At 40.5% G+C, this 11,126-nt stretch overlaps 1 long non-coding RNA gene across 1 annotated transcript; it reads right to left on the bottom strand.

Annotated features, from left to right (window-relative positions):
• Positions 1 to 1,488: 1,488 nt before the first annotated feature.
• Positions 1,489 to 7,271, bottom strand: LOC136423590 (uncharacterized). Its single transcript, XR_010753762.1, has 3 exons — positions 7,203 to 7,271; positions 3,024 to 3,136; positions 1,489 to 2,674 (listed from the first exon to the last, which is right to left on the bottom strand). It is a non-coding gene; the product is annotated as an uncharacterized lncRNA (long non-coding RNA).
• Between the last annotated feature and the right edge of the window lie 3,855 nt (positions 7,272 to 11,126).

Here is an 11,126-nt window from a genome sequence, read left to right as displayed (position 1 = left end):
GGACGAGCAAGGTCCACTGAGCATCATGTTGTTGTGGTCTTGTCGAAAAGTAAGGGACGACAAGATCCCTAACGATAGAGGGTTAATATAGATTTGTTATTTAATGTGATGTTGGATTAGAAAGTGTTGGAATCGATAATATTGGGGGTGGTTTTTGTCGCTAATGTTGGTTCCCTATATTCTTCCTAGTTTTGGGTTAGGTGTGACCATTTTGACTGGAGGGGGATTTTTGCCACTAATATTAGGTGTAAGAGATGAGTGTTATTAGTGTGGTGGTGTTGTGACCTTGCAGTTAGCACAAATGGACACAAGGCCCACTGTACTAAAGGACGAGCAAGGTCCACTGAGCATCATGTTGTTGTGGTCTTGTCGAAAAGTAAGGGACGACAAGATCCCTAACGATAGAGGGTTAATATAGATTTGTTATTTAATGTGATGTTGGATTAGAAAGTGTTGGAATCGATAATATTGGGGGTGGTTTTTGTCGCTAATGTTGGTTCCCTATATCTTTCCTAGTTTCGGGTTAGGTGCGACCATTTTGATTGGAGGGGTGGTTTTTGCCACTAATTTTAGGTTTAAGAGCTGAATGTTATTAGTGTGGTGGTGTTGTGACTTTGCCGTTGGCACAAATGGACACAGGGCCCACTGTACTAAAGGACGAGCAAGGTCCACAGAGCATCATGTTGTTGTGGTCTTGTCGAAAAGTAAGGGACGACAAGATCCCCAACAATAGAGGGTTAATATAGATTTGTTATTTAATGTGATGTTGGATTAGAAAGTGTTGGAGTCAGTAATATTGGGCGTGATTGATCGGAGGGATGTTTTTGTTGCTAATGTTAGTTTACGACCACATCAACGATAAAGAAATGACACAGAAACAAGGATTCCGGCACACTTAGCAAGGTGCACACTTACCGTTATAAAACTGACTGATTGTGACTTCATAATGTTGGCTAATTACTACGATCCTTACTGAAGGTCTCTATTGCTCTTTTGACCTAAACTTCCTTGCCTTTGAAATCTCTTGTCTTTATACTGTCTTACTCTGCTTACACAACATTGATTACTTTATCGCTTCGCTGCAGTCCACTTAAACAAACGAATACCAGTCAAAGATGTCAAATAATAACAATTATGGCACAACAATAGCAGACTAAATTTACAGTAACCGTTGCAAGTTCGGTAAGGAGTTTCACTGAAACTTCTTGGACATAAGTGACGGAGTAAAATGTTACTGCAGCTTGTGATTGCCATTGCATACACATTTGAATGGTGTTTCCACCATTCGTACATCCGGTTTGATTTGAGCTGTCATCGGCGAGGTTAACACTTGTATTTTCTTTAATATACATGCAAAATCAGCCACTAAAAGTCGCACAATAAAATAAATAGTATAGACAATACATATTCGTTTAGATCAAATGACGTGGACAACATGTGCACGTCAGCGTGTGAATTCTCTAAATCGTGTCAGGTGTTCCCCGGTTGTAACGTTGGGTAACATAAATTCGTGGGGTACTTAAATTCGGGATTTTTCGAAAACGGGGTATTTAGGGATATGTGCTAGATGCAACATCAGTAATACCGCTAGAAATGCAAACTTGACAGACTAAGGTATTCAGAACTCTGTCTGAAAACTTCGATAAGCATGCATTAGAAGGCGACGAGGACAAAAACTCTCCGTCCCTTATTGGAACAGTCTGAGGGCTCCGTGGGAGAATCACACTACAACGTTGTCGGCTGGTTTATAAGACAAATGTCACATCCGCTTCCTGCTAAACACAATCATTTACAAAACAACTTATTTTCTTAAAATTGCTGACCTGCAATTGGACTCTAAGTGTGATCAATCATCAAAATCCCTCTTTGTTGCTACAACCTACGGCACGTGTATTTTCCCGCCGCCATATCATTACCCAGAATCCTGTTGTCAAGCAGACGACAAAGGTTTGTGAGGAACACTTTTTTGTCTAAATGTTGCGTGTGATTGTGGACTGAGGACGATATTTTCCTCAAAGTTTTCTCCTAACACAACAAGGAATACATGGACATAGTAGTATTATCAATGCTACGGCATCCGGCTAACTTTCCATGAATAATGTTCACGTTGCCATGACGGTGGATGTCGACTTTGACGTTCTATAGCTACCGACTCAACACACGGGTTTTCCCGTAGGCCTGATGTGTGCGGTACGGCCGTTTTTTCGTGTATTTTTTTTACTTGGACACGTCTATATCCATAGCACTCTCCTCAAGCCAAGGATGGAACGAATAGCTGCTGTATAAAATGTAATTAGCGGTAAGTTATTCAAGACGAATCTTCTCTCCCGAATTAATGTTCACCCCTGTCCGACAGCACCGTCATTGTGCGTGCGGCGGACGGTAGTTTCAAGTTGAAATATTATGGTGTCAGCACGACTAGAGACAAAATCTACCATATATATGATTAGTGCAAAGATAGTACATGATACTGACAGAATAATAGTTTATTGTTCTGCTAGATTGATTTCAGTCAACCATTATCGGGAAAATCCCGAATTTATCTTACCCAACGTTAACATGTACAGTGCATGCAATCATTTGGCTGCACACGGCTCTGATGCTGGTCAGGCATCCCCTGTGGCCTTCCACCCTCATGTTCTTGGCGACTGTAGAAGTAGATGGTTGATCAGTTCTGTGGAGAATTCGAACATAAATATTGATGATATTGTATCTTGGGACAAAGGAAATGTTTTGATGAACCTTCGTGGTCTGAGAGAGTTAAGTAAATTAATGTTAAAATTTCTACGGTTTAAAGAAGATACTATAATCTGTTTTTGTACACCCATATGACACACTAACTTACTCTTCTTATATTATGTATGGCAAGCTGGAGGCATGAAATGTAATGATTCATGTCAAATAGTTTTCTATAGTTGATAGTTGACCTTTCCAACGATGTTGTCACATGAGCCGTTTTAAGAATAATTTTAACAAAAGTCCAAATCTGATTAACAACAAACAATATAAGAAAATCTCTTCACCTTCCTTTATTTCCTATGACATCTTTCACCCCATGCCAGCCAGCTGTGAGGGACAGACATCTGTAGCTGGTACACAGCTTGTATTTATTCCTACCAGTTTCCGCCAAGGTCTGCTGTGATGGAAGGAAACATATATTAGAAATATCCAGTATAGTTGAGCAGGTATGAGCAGCTGGGAAATATATAAAGCTATCATCTGACTGACGAATATCTTCTGCAACATGTAATGTATCGCTACCAATCATCATCCGAATTATTCAAAATGACATTGATGAAAAATTGGGCGCGGACAGAGCAAAGGCCACTGGCTCTTTATCGAAAAGTACGATTGAGAGGAAACATAGCAAGGAACCTTTTATAATAATGCATATATGAACATTTAGAACTTGTCCATGACTGAGTAAACAAACTGCTTGTAAGGTCACCGCTATTTTGACTTTCCTGTGATAGCAGTGACAGCATATCCCCATTAGTTATTTTTGCTGTCTGAAAGACTGACCGGCAGGGTCACGGCTGGTGACCCACACTCAGCCGCGACTTTAAAGTAAACCGTCAGTCTAGAAACCTGTTCCCTAATGCTGAATCAGCTGCGTTCTCTTGACGATGCAAATTTACAGACATGAGGCTTAGGATCCTTATAACAAGGCTGACCTCAAGGGTTGTGTGAACAGGTATAGGGATATCTAAAAGTGACATTTCAATGAACTGTATGATATTGGGTCACACAGTTTGACGACCTGAATTAGAGAAGATATTTGATATCCTATGTGTATCTCTCCGTCTGGATTACACGTGACAACAAGAGGAATATAGATGATCATATAGTATGAATCATGTAAATTAACATTTAGTTTTGTCATTATTCCATATCAAGCGATGTTCCTTACACATGTCACACGATTTAAAATCCTATAATGAATGCAGATTATTTATGAACTGTCTTGTGTCATTTATGCAAACGAGACATTTATTTGCAAAATAAACATATAGTTATGCATGTTCTTGATTGACGTATCCAAAATATGTGCTGTATAGGTGCTGGTGTGTGTCTGAAAAGTGACACTTCCCTGAACTGGATGACATTGGGTCATACAGATTGACGACCTGAATCGGAAAAGATACCGCATATTGTTTCTCTCCATCTGGTTTACACATGTAATACCGTATGTGTGTTGTGCAGGTGCCAGTATGCGTCGTTTGGAGACTTACGTTTTCTCTCTATACCATGTCCCCTAGAGGCCTGGTGTGCCCCAGTTTTTGAACAGAAGTTGTCAGGACAAACAAAAAAAGGGTTATCTAAGCCAATTAATTGAATACGGACGTGAGTATTGCCCGTACGGTGATATCTGAAAAGTGACATTGCCATGAACTGTATGACATTAGGTCATACAGATTGACGACCTGAATTGGAAAAGACATTCGATATCCCACGATGTTCTTCATCATCTGTATTACACATGTGACAATATTTACTGATCAAAGGGAGAATATAGACTATTTTTCCATCGTAAGTATGGATTATGAAAATTGACGTTTAGTTTTGTAATTTTTTTATATCAAGCGATGTTCCGGTTTACTTTTATTACACATAAAACACTATCGAAAGCCCTATAGTATATGCAGATGATTTATGAACTGTTTTGCACCAATTATGCAAGTTAGACAATCATTTGCAAAATCAACATTTAGTTATGAACGTTCTTGATTGACGTGTCCAAAATATGTGTTGCAGACGTGCCGTTATGCGTCGTTTTGGGACTAACGTTTTGTCTGAATTCCATGTCCCCTAGAGACCTGGTGTGCCCCAGTTTTGGGACAGAGAAACTCGTATAAAGAATTATCTAAGCCAATCAATTGAATGAATGTGGACGTGGTAATTGCCGGTAAAGATATCGGATATCTGAAAAGTGACATTTCCATGAACTATATGACATTGAGACCTGAATTGGAAAAGATATTCGATATCCCACAATGTTTCAGAAGGAGGAATACAGATAGTTTGTCCATTTTAGTATGAATTATGCAAATTAACGTTTAGTTTTGCAATTTTTCGATATCAAGCAATGTTCCTGTTTTCTTTTGTTCCACTTGTCACACGATTGAAAGTCCTAAAATTAATGCCAATGATTTATGAATTGTTTTGCATTATCTATGCGAATTAGACAATCATTTGGAAAATTAACATTTCATGTTCTTCATTGAAGTATCTCAAATATGTGTTGTACAGGTGCCGTTATGAGTACTTTTTTTCTAAATACCATGTCCTCCAGATGATGTATGTTACACATGTTTTGGGACAGAAATACAGGGACATGAACAAAAAGGGGTTATCTATTCTAAATACGTGTAATTCTTCTCATTAAAGTGACAAGTTTAAAACTTAAATACCGGCTGTTTTACACATGTCCGTCTGTAAATACTATAAGGGACAGCTACTTAACCCGGGGTACCAGGTTCAACATACAAACATCTCTACCGCTTCCGCCCGCCTGGCGTCGCCATAGCAACCTTGCAGACGACAGTAACCTTACCGCGACAGGTCGCTCTAAGGAGGATGTGGGGCATGGATGTAAATACTTACGTGGAATAGATCCGTCTAGCTTACTGTCGCCGAAGGTCATGGTGAGAATTTCAAACTATCTTGCTTAAAAAGAAATTACGCAACTGTCGATCATGGCAAACAAAGTTACGCACACTTGCCAAGTCGGAACTATCAAAGATATGTTCAGTGAAAACTCTCGATGTACGGGGAATGGTGCATACGCTATTTAGAAATCGGCACGGGGGATACCTGATCTATCTTCTTGTCACAGCTCAACGGGACACCGGACACACCTGATAAATTAATTTCAAAGTTCATTCATAATGTGATCGATTATACCTGTGCCTTCAGCTTTTTGAAAATAAGTTTTAACAGGGGAATAGGAGGCGATGTTCTAAATCAGCGTTACTGATACAGGGGTTAACTTGCTCTTTATAAACAATGGAAAATAAAAAGTGCCACTAGTCGAAGTGGGGCATTTGAAGTTTTCAACATTCGGTGTTACTTTCGCTATTTTCTCAAACAACACAGATTGCGCCAGACAACACCCCGGACACTACAGCACGCGTTCGCCTCAATGGGTTACTCACTTTAATATAGCGGCAAGAAAATATAGCGGTTTGGGGAAAATGGAGTAGGTCACGGTACTTAATTCTAACGGTGGGAACAAACATTACTGTCTCAAACATTAGTGATGAAAAATTTGCGGTGATAACATTTTAGCTGTTGACTAGTGACCGTTAAACCAGCTAAAATTAAGTTCCAGTTGACAAACAAGAATTACGGTTTTGATATATACATATATGTTGCAAGTTGATATTAAACAATACATCAAATGAAAGGTAAGGTTGGGGGAATCATCACATAAATTTAAGACGGATTGTAGCATGATCATTGACTATTCGACGATCACAGGGCTTTCGTAAAAGTTATTGTATGTATGTATGTATAGATATAGTAGACCTAACGAAAGTCCCTGTGCTTTTGTTGTGTCAATAAAGATTGTTGTATAACCCGGCCATCAATCAAGTCTACCGACAGAACACTACGTTTTATCTTTGAAACGAATAGATCTTGCGGACATAATTCATACATGTAATGATTTGCTATACGATCCGATATTATACCACGCATACCCCAAAAACACTGGGGTGGCGACCTCACTACGACCTAAAAACTGGAGGTGGCGACCTCACTGCGACCTAAAATTTGACAGAGCGCTCACTGAATTTCATTGATAATTATAAACGAGTAATTTTACGCCTTGTGTATTTTGTTGTCCTTTCAGTCAGACCGTCTACATTCTGCATGATATCCCAAGTATGAAGTCAATGATTACACAAATCCAACTTAGGTCGCAGCAAAGTCGCAGCGAGATCGCCGTCTAGTGGAATGGGGGCCTTAGTGCGATCGCCGTACGACTGTAAATACAGAATATAGTTTCTCAATTCTTAAAATTCAGCACCAGGTTGATTTGTATTCTTAAGTGTAAAAACTCTGCTGCATGTTCAAAAACAGAAGAGCTTCAGCCAATCGTTTGCCAAAAAAGTAGGTTTCTGCTCACCCAGCTATTCATAGTTCCACTAAGACCCAGTAACACCGCGAGCGTGTGTGGAATGTATTCTGCGGCGGTTTACCTTCGCGGTGTAGGCCCTGCCGCCCAGGTTCAGGTTCGTCGCTTGCTTCTGGGAGAATGGGCCGTCTCTAGACCTGTCAAACATATTTATACGGACATCAACTTTTTTTTACATTTTGGGAGTGGTTACACAACTGAACTGACCAATCAGTAATATGATCTAGAGATGCAATGTTAATATTCAAAACAGTTTAAGACGAAACAACACTGAGGTCGAGGTCACGCCACGTAATGAAAGTAGACTACATGTCAGCGACAAAATGAACAGTAAGGGTAACAAACAAGACATACGTACTCTTACTAGAAACTCGCGCATGCCCGTAGCCAGGGGGGGTTCGGGGGTTTGGGGGTTCGGACGACCCCCCCCCCCCCCCCCATTGGCTTGAAGGTCCACTTTCACAGGCTTGAAGGTCCACTTTTTAATGTTCAAGATTTTTTTTCAAGGTGGACTTATTTGTATCACCAGCAATGCCACAGAGGCTAGGATCTTAGAAAAAAACTTTGTCTCTGATTTTTCCTCTGAAATTCTCTCAAAAACACAGGAAATGCCCTTTCAGAAGGTTCAATTCTTAGAATTTGAAACGCTCAAGGGTCCACTTTCTAACGTCCAAGGTTTTTTTTTCAAGGTGGATCTATTTGTATCACCAACGGAGCTGAAATCCTAGAAAAACTGCTAACTTTGTCTCTGATTTCTTCTTTGAAATCCTCTCAAAAATACAGGAAATGCCATATCAGAAGGTTCAAATTTTAAAATTTCCCGGGGGGGGCATACCCCCGAACCCCCCTAGGAAGCTCGCGCCTGCGGCGCTCGTCTCGCGCCTACGGCGCTCGCTGGTCTCTTAAATATTAAAAAGAACCCCCCCATTCAAAATGGTGATGGATTAAAGGCAACGATGAGGGATTTAAGACTTTCGTAACGAATTAAGGGTTATACTGTCGGATTAAGGGTTATAGTGACGGATTAAGGGTTAGGATGACAGATTAAGGGAAAGGGTGACGGATTATGGTCTCTGATGGCGGATTTTAGGACACGCTGACGGATAAAGGTTTGTGGTGATGGATAAAGGGTTGTAGTGACGGATTAAGTGCTATGTTGAGGGGATTAAGGGCAACGCTAACGGATTAAAGACTTTCCTGACGGATTAAAGATTTGACTGGTAGGCAGCAATGCACGGGTGTAAGCTCAGCTTTATCCTCCTCAACTTGTGTCACCTGTGGTGTACCGCAGGGATCCATTTTGGGTCCACTTCTGTTTATCGTTTACATAAACGATCTACCAAATTGCATCCAGTCGTGTAAAGTTTCCATGTACGCCGATGATACTATTTTATATTTTGCGGCGCGAAGCTTTCACACTATGGAGAAAACACTCCAAAGTGATTCAACCCGGCTTTCTCATTGGTTTGCTGCCAACAAACTTTCTCTGAACCCTACAAAGTGCAAAACAATGCTCATAGGTACACATGGAATGAATGTGGCAAATATAAAGCTTAATATTACACTAGACGGGGCCAGACTGGAACAAGTAAATGCTTTCAAATACCTGGGGGTCACCATTGACAACGTACTTAAGTGGAGCTATCACTTCGAACACATTTTCAAGAAACTCGCTCAGGTAATTGGCATTATCAAGTACGTTAAGCCATATGTCAGCAGTCAGGCTCTTCGGTTAATGTACACAACGTTATTCATACCCCACATCAACTACTGTAGCACAGTTTGGGACCAGGGAGGGAAGGGATACCTTGATAAGCTTGAAAAGCTGCAGAAAAGAGCAGGTCGTGTAATTCTTGGCTGTGACCGGTACACTCCCACATCAACCCTTCTCAACACACTAGGATGGCTCCCAGTAGCCGAAATTCACAAGAAGAGTAAAGCTACACTTGTCTACAAGGCCCTTAACGGCCTGACTCCTCTGTACATCACTGCAATGTTCACCCAATTGTCCCATGTACACACCCATAATACCCGCCTAAGAGCACAAGGCGGCCTTCAGTTGCCAATGACACATTTGGAATACAGAAGACGAGCCTTCTCGTCCTCGGGGGCTGCACTTTGGAACACACTACCACAACATCTTAAATCAGCCAGATCACTTCCAGTTTTCAAACAGCTATATGATGTCCACTGCCTCCCTGCTAAACATTGATATATGTATACAAACTCCTTTCTAGTCGACTTTTATTTTCTCTGTTATGTTTGACGTTTGTAGTGACCCACATTTTTGACATGAGTTTTCTTATGATTTACCCATTGATATGCAAATTCACCTCTTGTTTATTTATATTTGAGTTTGGGTCGTTGTTTTGATTCTTCATCATTATGTTTTGGCTAAATATTTCTAGCCTATTACGTTATCGTTATTTCAGTTATTATCTAACTCAGGATTTCTGTTTGATGAATAGTTATATTTTTAAGTTAATTCCTGTATTATTTGTTATTATTTGAATTTCTACTGTTGCTATGCCTATGTACTATTATGTAAGGGGTTGAACCCCCCAGGAATCGTTGAAAAACGCCGCCAGGCGATACTGTATTCCTGGTTAAATAAATAAACAAACAAACAAACAAACAAGATTATCATGACGTATTAAGAGCAAGAGTGACGTATTAAGGGTTATGGGAACGGATTAAGGATTATTGGGTCGCATTATTGGCTATGGTGACGGATTAACGGCAACGGTGAAGTATTTAAGACTTTCGTGACGGATTAAGGCTTATGGTGACGGAGTAAGGGCTAGGGTGACGGATTAAGGGTTACAGTGATGGATTAATGATAAGGATGACGGATTAAGGGGAAGGGTGACGGATTAGGGTCTCCGATGGCGGATTAAAGGATACGCTGACGGATAAAGGTTTATGGTAACGGATTAAGGGAAAGAGTCATGGATTAAAGGCTATGGTGACGTATTAAGGGTTGTGGTGAAAGATTAAGTGCTATGTTGAGGGGATTAAGGGCAACGCTGATGGATTAAAGACTTTCCTGACGGATTAAAGATTATCATGACGTATTAAGGGCAAGAGTGACGTATTAAGGGTTATGGGGACGGATTAATGATTATGAGGTCGGATTACTGGCTATGGTGACGGATCAACGGCAACGGTGACGTATTTAAAACTTTCGTGACGGATTAAGGCTTATGGTGACGGAGTAAGGGCTACGGTGACGGATTAAGGGTTACAATGATGTATCAATGATAATGATGACGGAGTAAGAGAAAGGGTGACAGAAATGGTCTGTGCTGTCGGATAAAGGGTCATGGCGACAGATTAAGAGTAAGGATGTTCATGTACCACCGGAAGAGTTCATTCTCCCAAGGGGGTGGCTTTTACAAAACAGTCCATTTCAAAACAGTCATTTCTTGCAAGGGGAGGGAGATTAAGTGAATTATGCTGTATTTCAAATGCTTACTTAGAAATGTTACCTTTCCCCCACATTAGTTACACTAAAACGCAAACCTATTCATATTTGCTGAAGCAGCTAATATTTATCTCTAGTTACCTAACCTCTTCCTGGGTCACACATAGTATGGGCGCCCCCTGTCGACTTCGTTTCAAACAACAATCCACCAGGCCGTAATCTTCAATACAAGTCGCAAAAGAAGCTAACCATGCTAACGCTAACGTTATCATCCTAAAGTGTTTCAGTGACAAGCCCAATGTACAACGTAACGATGTTGTTGTTGTTGTTTTTATTGTTGTTATTGTTGTTGTTGTCCTTGCTTTATGTCCAATTTTCCGCTATAGACATTGTCACTTGGTGCGTTCATGTCAGGGTGCTTTCTTCTTGAACAGGATCTCTCTGGTGCTTCACATCTCTGGTACGCTGCACATGCGTAATTAGGATGTTGTCTCAGTTCTCTATGTCAAATCTTCCTGTATCTTCAACTTATTTAGTAGCCATGTAGAAGTTAGTTCATGCTCA

This window comes from Branchiostoma lanceolatum, chromosome 17 (assembly GCF_035083965.1).
Source record: "Branchiostoma lanceolatum isolate klBraLanc5 chromosome 17, klBraLanc5.hap2, whole genome shotgun sequence".
Taxonomy (NCBI): Eukaryota; Metazoa; Chordata; class Leptocardii; order Amphioxiformes; family Branchiostomatidae; genus Branchiostoma; species Branchiostoma lanceolatum.
The sequence above is the reverse complement of the archived record's forward strand: the minus strand, read 5'-3'. Positions and strand labels throughout refer to the sequence as shown.